The sequence below is a fragment of the Stenella coeruleoalba genome, assembly GCF_951394435.1.
Source record: "Stenella coeruleoalba genome assembly, chromosome: 3".
NCBI classification, from domain to species: Eukaryota; Metazoa; Chordata; class Mammalia; order Artiodactyla; family Delphinidae; genus Stenella; species Stenella coeruleoalba.
In genome coordinates this window covers 7,603,708-7,618,591 of record NC_137148.1, presented here as the reverse complement: position 1 = coordinate 7,618,591, position 14,884 = coordinate 7,603,708, and positions in this window count along the sequence as shown.

Here is a 14,884-nt window from a genome sequence, read left to right as displayed (position 1 = left end):
CCCACTTTAAAGCATCTGAAGCTTATGTAATTTGAGTGTCCTTGAAAGAAAAGGAATACAAAATTCACACGATGAAGTCAAGGATGAAAATTCATGTTCATTCAGATTTAGAAAAGAAATCTGTACAAACTTCAAATTTAAAAAAATTATGACAGAAACTACATATGTAATAAATTGAAGAAAAATAACCGAGTATGTGTGTTAACTGCCAGACAAAAACTATTCTACTGAGAGAATAGAAAATAATTATTAATCAAGGTGGACTACCTTGTTATGTGTAACCACATGTAAAATTTTAGCATTTTTAACATTTGGAACATTTCTACCAACTTCCCTTCAGGTACAAGCTAAGACAGTAGGATGATTACCTACGCAGACCAGCTTATGGCTCTGTGTTTCCAAATCTTTCTTCACTATTCACAGACTTGGGGGCTGTGCACTGCAGGACGGGCCCTCCAATGCCACATCTTTGTGTCAGCACATGGTGACATGACGGAGGGAGGTTGAGTGCTGCCACATCGACAGCAAGACTCTGCAATAACATCACTTTACGTGGAGGTGACTGCAAACCACGTGCACACTCTTCCTGAAGTCCAACTGAATGTAGTCCCCACCTCAGTTTCCCCACAAACCCTCCCGGAAATGCCCACAGCCACTCCAGTGCCCCCTACTAGAAGGGGAAATGTGATAAGGGGGTGGGGAATCAGGATGGAAAGAGGAAGGAGTCTTACATGCAGTTGAATTCTTTACCTGATCACATTTTAGAAAATCACTCATATTTTAGAAAACCACATGACATGTGCCAGTGAGGGGATGAGGCATGTGCTCCATTCTCTCCATGATACTCCATCTCTGGACCACTAGGCACAAGGTCTGTGCTGGAAAAATGGGAAAACAGAGTTGGCTAAGACAGCTGTGCCTTTGGATCCCTGATGACAGGGAGGCCGTGTTGGGCTGGGTTCAAACAGTGACTCTGTCCTTGTGGCTGTGACCTTGGGGCTATTCTCTTCTCTGCGCCTCGGTGTCTCATCTGTAAATGGAGACAACAAGAGCATCAGTCCACCTTGTTTTATGGCACTCCATAGATACTGCATTTTTTACAAACTGAAGGTTTGTGGCAACCCTGCATGGAGCAAGTCTCTTGGCACCATTTTTCCAATAGCATTTGCTCACTTGGTGCGTCTGTGTCACATTTTGGTAATTCTCACAAATTTTCAAAACTTCCACCAGCAAACCATTATAATTCACTGAAAGCTCAGATGATAGTTAGCATTTTTTAGCAATAAAGTACTTTTTAATAAAGCTATGTATTTTTTTAGACATAATGCTATCACACACTTAATAGACTACACTATAGTATAAACATAGCTTCTATATGCACTGAGATACCAGAAACTTCGTAAGACTGGCTTTATCGGGATATTCACTTGGTTGTAATGGTCTGGAATCTAATCCACATCTCAGAGGTCTTCCTGTATTGAAAAGTCCTTTTTTTTTTTTTTGCGGTATGCGGGCCTTTCACTGTAGCCTCTCCCGTTGGGGAGCACAGGCTCCGGATGCACAGACTCAGCGGCCATGGCTCATGGGCCCAGCCGCTCCGCGGCATGTGGGATCTTCCCGGACCGGGGCACGAACCCGTGTCCCCTGCATCGGCAGGCGGACTCTCAACCACTGCGGAACCAGGGAAGCCTGAAAGGTCCTTTTGATGATTCATCGAGTTAACACAAACAAGCATGTAGCAAAAGGCCTTGCCGCATACAAAGTGTTGAACAAACATGTCATTACTATTATTGCTTTCATTGTAAATGGAAGGATAATGTGAATAATATTTGAAAGAGTGGTACTTTATTGAACACTCCTTGGGGCAACTAGGATGTTATACAATTAAAAAGAAAAAAAACAAAAAAAACTCCACAGCATTTGAAGAGGGGAAATGTGCTTTCAGGCCAAGTGATTATCAGAAGAGAGACGTGACCGTTGCAGGGAAACAAAGAATCTGGCTGGTCAGATGGACATTTAGGGGATTGCTCAAGGGTCAACAAAACACAGGCAAGTAATGATTATCCATGGCAGAGGTGCCAACAGGAAGGGAACATTTAGATGCTCGATTGCTCTGTTCTGTGGATATAGAACAACCTGTATCCTCTTCACGGTATAATGAAAGGACTTGCTCAGACACATGGTATTCTTACAGCTCTTGGAAAGGAGGCTTTCTGTACATCGAAGGCGATATTCTCATGATGAGTATGTATTATATAAACAAAGAGTGTGAGGTACTTTAATTTTTTCAAAAATTATGGAAAAGATAGATTTTTTGTGGCCGGTAGTCAAGGTTGCTAGTTACCTTGGGCTCCTTGACCTTGAGATAACCAGAGAAAGTAACAAGTTTTTAAAAAACAGGTAGTTTTGAATATTTTAGCTGTCTCTAGTCTATTTTTCTTTTGTCAAGAGAAATGATGATGGGAAGCCCTACGGGGTAAAAAACAACAAAAATCCAACCTCTGAACTTCAGAAAGTGGAGACCAAGGTCATCATGACACCACACAGGCTGCTTGAGAACTTGAGAAAAACCTGCTAGAGAAAACATATTTTATGACCTGGGTATTTTATGTTTTCTCATTTGATCTTTCACTTTGATTTTTCACTGCTTCAGTTTTTTCAGAAGTTTTATGAAAATCAGGATATGGAAAAGTGGTAAAATACCAAAATTCAGACAGCCTGCGTCCTGGAATTTTCCAGAAGTGTTCCCCTGCATGGAGGGGGCTCCAGGTAAGAGGCAATACATGAACAAGTAAAGTCAGCTAGAATGGAGCCATGCAAACTGCACCCACAGGAGGGACTCTAAAGCCACTTGGTGGGGTCTTACTTGCACAGACTCACATAAATACAAAGTAGCCTTGGCCAGATTCTGGTGTTTGAGAGCAGCAGAAAAAGAAAACTTTGTAGAAAACAGAACTAAATGTAAACATGTCTTTTTAGCTATTGTGATTCAGTCCAAAGGAGAGCCATTCACAAAAGAATTGAAAGTCTAGACATTTGACAGTAAGTGGCTGCCCACTGCCCTGACGATACTGTCTTCCGAGGAGGACAGAGCCAGGTCCAGACCCAGCTTGAAGACCGGGGGCAGGGTTTCCCTAGTGGCGCAGTGGTTGAGAGTCCGCCTGCCGATGCAGGGGACACGGGTTCATGCCCCGGTCCGGGAAGATCCCACATGCCGCCGAGCGGCTGGGCCCGTGAGCCATGGCCGCTAGGCCTGCGCGTCCGGAGACTGTGCTCCGCAACGGGAGAGGCCACAACAGTGAGAGGCCCGCGTACCGCAAAAATAAAAAATAAATAAAAAAAAGAAAACCGGGGGCGGCAGCAGCTTCGGGTGACAGAGCCTCTCGCCAATCCGGCCGAGGCATCCAATGGAAGGGCCCTAGACATGTGACCAGAACCTGGGTGATGAGATTTCTTTGGAAGGAGAGCGGAGAACCCACCACAGCCGGTGATGGGAGATCAACGTAGGAAAGTGGGTAAAAGCCCCTATCCTGTGCCTGGAAAGGGACTCAGGTGTTGCTCTGATTGGAACATGAACCAGGATAACACTTTTTGTTGTTGTTCTTCTTCTTCTTTTGCGGTACGCGGGCCTCTCACTGTTGTGGCCTCTCCCGTTGCGGAGCACAGGCTCCGGACGCGCAGGCTCAGCGGCCATGGCTCACGGGCCCAGCAGCTCCGCGGCATGTGGGTTCTTCCCGGACCGGGGCACGAACCCGTGTCCCCTGCATCGGCAGGCGGACTCTCAACCACTGTGCCACCAGGGAAGCCCCAGGATAACACTTTTGAAATGACTTAGTTTGCATTTCTGTTCCCAGTCTTCCTGTTTATTTGTTTTCCTTGCTTCCTCTCCCCTTTGAACTGAGGCTGGGCCGTGAGTCTCAGTGCTCCAGCCAAGGTGTGAGTGAGGAGGAAGCCATCAGAGGAAATCGAGTCTTCCTGGCGTCCAGTGCGACCAGGTGACACAGAGGTCCCCGTGCTCTCCCTCGATATACAGGGGAGTCGGGAGGGTCCCGGGCCTGCTGTGGTGAGAAGCAAGGGGACCTCCGGGTTGGGCACAAGGTGAGGCGGGCAGAGGCTCTGAGAGCGCTGCGGTGAGCCGGGCTGAGGCGTGATGGGATCAGCGGGTGGGGGGAAGGAGGGCAGGGCCGGGGCTTCTCATCCTGGAAGCAGTCTCAGCCTCAGCAGAGGCCACCGCCCAGGGAAACAGATGGCTTTTGGGTGAAACTCCTTCTGTGAGTGTTTATCTGCTTTTGAAGGGTTTTAAAGAGAAGGCAGGTATCTTGGGGCGTCTTGGGGAGCACAGTTTTGGTGTGGTGTTGAGAAGCGGCATGAGTTGGGGAGAATACTGTCTCCCGCCGCTGTGTCTGGGCCCAGAGCTCTCCGTCCCCTGAGCGCTGGGTCTTGGGAACGAGAGCAGTGCCCTGGGCGAGACCCCTGCCTTTCCCCCGGGGTTGGGGGGGGTGGTGTCGAGTGGTAGCAACCGCAAGCAGAGGCAGCAGCGGAGGTGCTGATCTCAGGGAGGGCAGTGGGCCCAGGTGAGGAGAACGGGACCCCTTCCTGCGGTGTGGCCACGGGTGCGCGTCCTGCCCTTGGACACGGCCCCGGGCTCCCGAGGTCCTGGGGTGCAGGTGGCCGCGGGCCGAGCACCTGCGGAGCACCCAAGGGGCAGGCGAGGCCGAAGCGCGGAGCCCGCAGGTGTCCTTCAGCTGCGGGAGCACATCTGCTCCAGCCCACCTGCCGCGCGTCACCTCCCAAAGGTACCCGGACCAGAGAGTGCTCACAGCTAAACCAGATGTGCCTAGAAACGGGCGCAAGCTAGCTCCGCATGCGCAAGAGGACAGCCTCGCATCGCCGTGCGCAGTTGGCGGCAGGAGTGTGGGACGGTGTGTACGTGATCACGACAGCACAGCCGCCGCACGTTCAGTGGGAGAAACGCCAGCGCCACGTGGGAAATGCCTGGCTTGAGGACGGCCAGCAGGACGGCGGCGTCAGGCATCTCAGTAAGTTCCACAACTGCCCGCACCCAGATGTGATCGGCCTTCATCGAGAGATACCCAGATTCAGTGCTTTTCTCTTTCCTTCTTCCTCCTCCCATTCATCCGCAGGTCCCTGTCCTCGCAAGAGGGAGACCGCGTGCCAGATCAGGTCGACTGACTGCATCCAAACGCCTCATCCCTGGGGAGGGACCGGCACCTGCTCGGATAAACGTAATTCAGAAAAATCATCCCTTTGATAGCAGCCTAATTTAAATACAAACCTACTCCTTCATAGGAGCAATCTCATCGGAAGATGCCTTCCTGAAAACGCAAACCTCTGTCTAAAGTTATGCAAAACTGGAATTCGTGAAGCTGGGGTGACTGCTGGCTCCCGGCTAGCAGGCCACTCTGGGGGCTGCTGTGGGCACAGGAGCGGCGAGGGGCTGTCAGATGCGGGGCAGCCGGGCCTCTGCTCGCAGCCCTGGGTGCCTGGAAGGAGGAGAGGCGTCAGGCTCTGGTGTGAAGTCGCCAGGACCAGGGAGGAGGAGACTCCTGAGAGCCCTGTGGCCTCTTTCCCGGGAGGCGGGGACCGAGCAGAGGAAGGGCAGGTGTCACAATCAACAGCCGTATGTCCAGGCAAAGCAGAGAGTATTAGTTGGTGAAAGCCTGAGATGCTGCTTGGGGCAGTTTGCTGCGAGGCCGGGAGGAAGCAGAGTTTGAGGGGACAGAGCGTTTCTGTGGAGCCAGGTGAGAGGAGAGAGAAGTTAGAAAGGTCAGGAGGGGCCCGCCACGGACGGCGCTGGGAGCCTTTGTCAAAAACACAAACAGCGCAAAATGAGTGGCCTTATTGTTTTGTTTGTTTTAAATTGTGCGGCTCCTTTCTCTTTAAAATAAAATTTATGTGAAGCACAATTAGAACAGTTAAGAGTGGAGCTGGTACGGCGAGGCATAGAGAGACCTCCTTCTTCCAAGCTCTCACCCATGGCCAGGGCCGCAGGTACCGTCCAAACTCCCAACCACATGGCTGCCCTGGGAAGAATCAGCGCCTGGAAGACATCACCGGGAAGGGATGGTCCTTTCATAGACCCGGAGGCAACAAACGCAGCACAGCTAGGGAAAACGGCTTTGTGATCTAGAGGGAGAGAAAGAAGGAGGGAAGATAGGTGTGCTGAGAACACGGAAGGCCCCTTGGGCAGGGGCTGGGCTTGTGTTGGGCCCTGGATCCTTGGCAGTCAGCAAATGTCAGGTTGCCAGGCCTGGAGACCAGGACGCTCACCAGGGTGAGCTCTCAGTGCTTAGAAAATAGCCAGCCGTCCTGTTTATCTTAAAACCCATCACTGTGAACTTTACAATGTGGTCAGGTTATTTTCTGGAAGCTTTGCAGAAAACAATTTTCAAGAGTGTAATAAAATGAAAATGGGACCTAGGTAACAATCAACCCTATTATCGAACAGTTTAAGAAGTTTTTTGGGCTTGTGAAGGTGATCCTTTAGTGAGACAATGGGATGCTACCCAGCCCAGGTGGAAATGCGCTTTGAATCTGCTTCTAGTACCTGAGGGGTGGCAGCTCACTCTCCTTGCCCAGCTTACTGTGGCTAATGGAAAGAAAAGGACTAGATGCGTGGTAACAACAGAGAGAAAGGGATTAGGGAAAATACCCGGCGTGTCTCAATCCTACATCTCTACTGCCGTAACTGGGCATTTACAAAATTTTGATAGTCTAAAACAAAAGCAAGTTAACACATGTAACTCACAAATGGATTCGTTAGAGAGAATATTGCCAGTTTTGTCTTGAGAAGACAATCATTGTTTGTTCCATTACATTGGATTCTCCCTTTAACGATTATATGTGTTTTGAAGAGGGAAACTATTTCTTTTGGAAAAGCAGGTCTGCATTGCTCTTACATCACCTGTAAAGTACTGTAACCAGTGCTTACCAAGTCCCCTATTCCTATGCTACCCATTCTGCACAAAGTCAAAGAGTGTCTCTAGGGAAATAGAATATATCTACAGAAAAAGCTGTGATACTTAAGGGTTTCCCATCCAGAAAGTTCTACCATAAAGCCTGCTGTCTCTTAAACTAAATGCTCTATTAAAGCAGAAGGTTGTGCAAATTAGACTTGAGGTTATAAACATTCTTGTAGAGAAGTAGGGCACAATGGAACCAGGCAATGTCTCTGCAAGGATGGTATTCTTTTGAGCTGGAGCAAACTAGAATTGACCTCGTGATATAGGGTCAGGAACTGGGAAGTCAGGCCCATCCATGACATAAGGATGAACAACCTGTGCTCACTACTTAGGAATCCCAGGCCCATGTGAGACCAAGTTCCGGGCTATGGTTGGAAAAGAGTAGCCCGTGACAATGAAGAACCCACAGCCTGTGTGATGTGCAAAAATCTAATATAGAAATAAAGGTTGAAGGGTAGTCTATAATGATAAAATCTGCTCATGTTCTAACAAACTTAAAAGCAAATCTTAAAAAGATCAAAGCAATTGAAATGAAACATAATTGGTCATCAGAACAAGTCCCAATACTCTATAGAGGAATAAAATAAAGCTCAACATTAAACAACACAAATTTGAAATTTTCAGCACCCATTAACACCGAGCATGCAAAGGAGAAAATATGACACAAATATTTGTATGCAAAATTCATAGCAGCTCTGTTCACAGTAGCAAAAGGGTAAAAACATTCCAAATGTCCAGCAACTAGTGAACGATAAATTGTGGTATATTCATAAAATGGAATTCTGCTTAGTAACGAAACTGAATAAACTGCTGATACACACCAACATAACTGAATCTCAAGAGCATGATACTAAGTGAAACAAGCCCCCCACACAAAAACATTACGTGATCTATGAGTCTGTTGATATGAAATTCTAGAAAAGGCAAAATCATAGTAATAGAAAACAGATTTTCTTTTTATTGAAGTATAGTTGATTTACAATATTATATTACTTTCAGGTGTGCAGCATAGTGATTCAGTATTTTTATGGATTATACCCCATTAAAAGTTATGAGAAAATAATGGCTATAATTTCCTGTGCTGTATAGTGTATCCTTGTTGCTTCAGAAAACAGATTTGGGGTTATCTGGGCTGTGGCGGGAAGGGAGCTCCTTCTTTCTAAGGGAGCTAGAGGGACATTTTAGGGTGATATAAATGACTATAATTGTTAAAAGAATGTACATATTTGTCAACAATGATGAAAGTTTACCCTTAAAATTTATTTTGTGTTATTTATATATTTCAGTAATGCCAATGGAAAAAATTAAGTCTAGAAACTGATAAAATATTGTGGACCAGACAGAGACAAATGTAAAGTTTCATTATAAATTCTCCACATCAGAGGGCAATGCGTGTCTCCCTGAAACAGTTCTCACACAAGGTAAGGAAAGAATATGGACCCATAAGAGAAGATCCCACCTTGAGAGATATTCAGACGCTGCCATTAGTTGATGACCACTTGGGTTATTTCTAGTTTGAGACTACTTCAAATCTTATAAAATGATTTGAAAATAAGTATGTTTAAGATGTCTGAAAAGATAAGAGAAATGGTAGAATCTATAAGCCAAGAATAGGGCATGATGAACAAAGAAAATGGAAAGTCAGAAAATCCATCAAAATTCTGAAAAAAAACCCTATAATCATTGAAAAAGATCTCAAAAGAAGGGTAAATGGTAAATTAGATATGAATGATGAGAAGACAGTAATTAGAAGAGAGAACTGAGGAAATAAGACAAAATGAACCACAGCTATGAAATACAAAATAGAAGTTAAGAGTCATGACAAAAACAATGAAAAGATTTAATATACAGCTACGTCTGTATATTAATACTCAAAAGCACTGTCGGGTACCAGCTTATACTATCTTGCTTAGATTTAATGCAGTTGATAGAGCTAAAAGGATTAGACACTCAGGGAAAATAAACAGGAAAAGATTTAGGGAAAAATATCTAAGGCATATCTCAATGTCCCGGTATTCTATAAATGAATAAAACAAATGACAAATTCTGGAACAATAGTTTGTCAAAGTGAGCTAACTGTCCATAAAAGATTGGTGTTCCCCAATTATAGGCCAGAGTTGTTCCTGGGAAGTGGCTATGCAGAGAGAGACTTCATTTCCCTATCCTAGTGCCTTTAAGTGAATCAGGTAAGGATTCTGACCAACGGGCTGTGAGCAACGGAAAAGGATATATCTCACTTCCAGTGTGAGTCTCTTAGTGCTGACTGGAGGTGTCCATGAGTCCTTGGGAGTTGTGTGTTGGCTAAGGCATTGGAATTGCCACTGGGGACCCTCAAAAGACTCAGGATAATTAGTTGCTGATATACCAATATATCAATAATTCATGCCCCTCCCCCCACCTGCCCCGGCTCCTGGCCTCATTGACCAGGGTAACATATGTACACAAGAACCAAACTCTTATGGTGTTTGAGCCATTATGCAATTTGAGATCTATTCTTTCAGTCAGTTTGCTTACCCTAAATGTTAACACACATCACTTAAAATGTCTCTTTCTATAGAAACATGCTTCCTCTTTCAGGCATTTAAGCCCTTTGATCTTTTAAAAAGATAATTGTAATATTTTTCAAGACTGTTTGTTTGGTCAGTTCCCTCTGCTGTATCATTAGAGATAAGCAATGTTTAAAATGGCTCTGATTCATAAGAAGATCTTGAACTTAATGAAGATCTTGAACTTACACCATGTATATTTTCTCCATGTTAGCCCAAAATAATCAAAGTACTTACTAGAAGACAGAGGTAATTTCTTAAGGAGACAGAGATTCTATGTTATGGTTTTGAGCTGCTCAAGGTCATGCCTAGAGAGAATTTCAGTACCTTTAATGTCAAGCCTCTGTGAAAAATCACTGTTGTGTTCATGGAGATTATGCATTGATGAGAAATGGAAAATATAAGGTTCCAGCATCCTCTAGGAAGATGAGACACTTTAAGTGCTTTCAAGGAGAGAAACCTTCTAAAGATGGAAGCCATGATTTTAGGTTTTAGAAACTTTAATTACCAACTCTTACAGAGTCTAAAGGACCTCACCATGTTTCCACTTGCTGCTGGCTGTGGAGCCTTCACGGCACCTACCTGTAGTATGTCTCATTGCGCTTCTCGAACTTGGACAAGATAGAAATGATTCTAAGTCACAGATTTAAGGGAGGAGAAGGTGCTGACACCTATATGTAGAAGCATACTAAAAGAATGACAATGTTAAGACAAGAATAGCAACGTTTATGACATTCATTCATAACTGAGTTATATTAGAGTAAATATGAACATATTGAGTTATATTAGAGAAAATATGAACATATTGAGAACATAGAGTAAATATGAACAATTGAACATAAATGTGGCAGACGGCAAGTTCGAAGAAAGGTCTTTGGACTAGCAATCGGCACATCCAGCCTCATTCCTTGATAAACTATTTTGATATGTGCATGCAAAATGGTACGGCTTCTTTGGAGAACTGATCATTTTCTTATAAATCATATATATAGGTGTATATCTATATACATATATATAACATATATGACAGCAATTGCATTCCTACAGAAGTGAATTTTATATTCACACAAACACCTGTGCACAGATGTTTATAGCACCTCTATTCATAGTGTTTCTACTCTTCTTAGCAAGTGGTCTTTGCCCTCCTGCAACTCCAAGTGTCATCTCTACTCCAGACAGGAAGCAGGTAGGAGGGCATGAGGAGGAAAGGGTGGCCCTGCTGTGGAGTAACAAAATATTCCTAAGAACTGTTGGCAGACGGCCGCACCATCTCATCTGGTTAAACCTCCAGGTGCAGGGGAGTTTAGAAATTATCCTTCTTTACCTGGTACACTGCAATTCTAAACAAAGGAAGGATTCTCTTGGGACAAAGGGCAGGAGGGTGAATATGTGGATAAAAAGCAGTACCTGCCATATAAACCTGTCATCCAGAGAGGACGGCTATCACTTAACGTTCATTTTATTAGGAATATACAAATGGTTTTAGAAATACAGACTTGAATACCATTCAAACCATTTCCCCTCTCTTAACACTGTACATGAATATGTTCCAGGAAACAAGCTGTTTGCTTCTTCATCATGTTAAGTGGCTCCTTTTTTCCCCTGTCAGGAATGTACAACCCCTATTTGGGGGAAGTTAGGTAGTTTCCAACTGTCATTACAAACAAGGCTGTGATGACTATCTTTGTAAGTACGTCGTAGGATATTTCCTGTAAATAAAATTACTGGGTCAAAGTTAGGCAGGTATCTGAGGCTTTTGATTACAAAATTGCCCTTTAGAAAGGTTATCCCAATTTGTATTTCCGCCTGCTTTCCACATACCTTCTCTAGTGCTAAGGGGTATCATCTTTTTCTAAAAAATCTTTGTAACAGGGCTTCCCTGGTGGCGCAGTGGTTGAGAGTCTGCCTGCCGATGCAGGGGACACGGATTCATGCCCCAGTCCAGGAAGATCCCACATGCCACGGAGCGGCTGGGCCCGTGAGCCATGGCCACTAAGCCTGCGCGTCCGGAGCCTGTGCTCCGCAGTGGGAGAGGCCGCAATAGTGAGAGGCCCGCGTACCGCAAAAAAAAAAAAAAAAAAAAAATCTTTGTAACCTCATTCTGGAATTGTGAGCGGTGCTAAGAAGATGCAGATAATTAGGAGAAGCTGAGGTCCATCTGTATGAAAGGCGTAAACCATCTCAACTGGAAGATGACCAGAACTGGGTCTGGGACAGTGGTGTGCTGCGTGGAATAATTACGTGGTTGGCAGTCTTTGGGTTGCCAAGTCCCTAGCGTGTTAGTGATGGAGCATCAGTCCTTTGCCGCAAGGATCCTTTCCACCCCAGTGAGTTTTGAAAGACCTTCGAGGGTGCCCCATGTACCCTCACAATCCTGTGCCTTTGTCCTCCTCTCTTGGCAACCCCCCGCATCCCGCCCCACGCTGTCCCACCGGCTCTGCCTGCAGAGCCCCTGGAAGACCCCCTGCTGTCCCAGTCTCTGTCTCAGAGCTGCTGAACCTCCAGGCTGCAGGCTGGTGGGGAGAAGAAGCCGGGAGGCAGGAGGGGTCTCCCCGCAACAAGGTGCTTTGCTTTGTGACTCTGGACACAAGGTCAGCTGCTCAGCAACCCGGGTGACAAAGTTCTTCAGCCAGGTCAGCAGTCTGGAGCGTCTGAATCCTCTCTTGCTGGGAGGTTTAAACCAGCACCAGGGACCTCAGCAAGCAGGTGTCCCCTGACCCCTCAAAGTTCTCCTCTTCTCAGTTTAGTCTCCCCTCACCAAAATATCCCCTCTCCCCTCCCATTTTCAAACTCAAACACCATGTGTGTGAATGGAATGAAAGGATCCTACTGAGGGGCTGAGAGGGGCTTGACCCCCCGAGCAAACTGCCGTCTCACGTGCATTGGCTTTTGCGCTGCCGTGAATTCCTTAGACACGCTGTGCAAGTGCTCAGGGCCATGGATTTTCTTGAAAGGAGCAAAGTGAAACGTGGTTAGCCTGCAATGGATGGAATGCATTTTAAATAAAAGCAGGGAGGTGGCTGGTGGTGTTATTTCACTTTGGAGCTATCTGGGGGTGTAATAGAGCCCCGTGAGCAGCAAGGAGCAGTGGTAAGATGGAAAGTGCAGCAGCATGGGAAACGGCTGGACCTTCCTCCCTCCCTTCTTTCTTTCTCTCTTTCTTTCTTTCTCTCTCTCTTTCTTTCTTTCTTTTTTCTTTCTTCTTTCTTTCTTCTTTCTCTCTTTCTTCTTTCTTTCTTTCTCTCTTTCTTTTCTTTCTTTCTTTCTTCTTTCTCTCTTCTTTCTTTCTTTCTTTCTTTCTTTCTTTCTTTCTTTCTTTCTTTCTTTCTTTCTTTCTTTCTTTCTTTCTTTCTTTCTTTCTTTCTTTCTTTCTTTCTTTCTTTCTCCTTACTAGCTCTATAATTTTGACATACTGAACATCTGTCTTTGTTTCGTTATCTAGAAGATGAGTATGAAACTATTACTTGCTCATAACTCCTGTAAACCTCCAAGCACACTGACACCTAAAAATGCTCAATTACTATTACAAATTATTGTTTTTACCTGTTTTTCTACTAGGAAAAGTAATACACTTCCAGCTTTGAAGTTTCTAGCTCCTCTTTTGTCCTGGCCCATTCACCCCATGCCTCACATGCTCTCATTGTGGATCTTAAAACCTTTCCCTCATAAGGTCCCTGTGTCCTCCACAACCCAGCGGGCAGGCCCCAATTTCCCCCTCTCTGTGAAAAATATTACAGACTCCTAAAATATGAAAGTTTGAGAAATTTTATTATTAGTCTGAAGCTATACCATCACTTTGGCATTTAACAAACAGATAGTAAATATTATCTATGCGTTTGGGCAGTAAAATCTAACTGGAAATGGCAGTGTACCAGCCCGTATGTTGCTTCTCAACATTAAGCCACCTAAGCTAATTTCATCCTTAAACCATGCCTACTGAGGTATGTCCCATTATTACCCTACCTCTCAGATCAGAAAACTGAAGCTCCAAGAGCTGAAGTAACTTTTCCGGAGTCACATGGTTCATGAGGGAGGGGCCAGGATCTGCACCCAGGCAGGCCTGCCCCCCAGTCAGTGCACCTGGCCACTGTGCTCTGATACCTGCAAATGAGTTGTTTCTGTTTATTCCTCAGCATTAAGTACAATCCACCAGTGCAGCGTGTATATTCATGAGCTGGCAGCTGGAATTGTCTTGATTAGGACAAAGCACAGGTGGTCCCCCATTCCTCTTGCTGGTGATTTATTCAGGCTGGGTCAAGCCAAATTGATTATGTTCAGTTTCTCATCCCATAAAATGGGGTGAATAATCGCAGCTATTGCATAAGGCTGTTAGTGAGGACTAAATGAGTTCATTTAAAAGGAGAGCTGGGGCTTCCCTGGTGGCGCAGTGGTTGAGAGTCCGCCTTCCGATGCAGGGGACACGGGTTTGTACCCCAGTCCGGGAGAATCCCACATGCCACGGAGCGGCTGGGCCCGTGAGCCATGGCCACTGAGCCTGCGCGTCTGGAGCCTGTGCCCCACAACGGGAGAGGCCACAACAGTGAGAGGCCCGTGTACCGAAAAAAAAAAAAAAAGGAGAGCTGGCTCTAGATAAATGTTAGCTATTATTTCTTCTGCAAATTAATATTCATTGGTGGTTACAATGGACTGAGCTTTGTGCTGAATTTGTCTGGAAGAAATATTTTGATAAGAAAGCCACTTCAATTCATGAGAAGGCCTCCAGAGACACAGAGAGAGGGATTTGGAATTCTCCTGACGAAACTTGGGAAGGGAAAGAGGAACCCTGAGACCCAGTCAATGAGGGCAGAGCTCAGCTGGAGTTGAAGGTGAGGAAAAGGGACTTGGATTCTTAAATTGTTTAGGGAATTTGCTAGAAAACCTTCTCTCAGTCTTAGTTGGATTCAGAGAGACTAGTCAAAATGAATTTGGTGACCACTGAAGGCAATTGCTCTGCGTTTGGAGATGACTCAGGGGAGTACGTCTCTGGACCAGGATCAAAGGACAATCAGGGCAGAGCACAGGGTTTAGGGGAAGATAGGAAGCTAGGAGTTTCTCCGTGATGGATACATTTCATTAGGATATTGAGTCTGATTGAGGACATATGGTAGTAATGAATGACAGGGAAATGCAGTATTCTGAAAACTCCATGAAATTGGCCTTAGGGGGCAAAAATAAGATTGTTACTGAAGTGAACACAGCACTAGGGGCATTTCTGGAAGAACCGGGTTCCACTGTGGTTATAATTTCCCCACTGAATGAAAAGTCCTTTCATAATATTAACTAATATCAGACAGTTTTATTGTGCCAATAAATTATACATTTATTCGATCAACAAACCTTTCTTATACCCTTTAT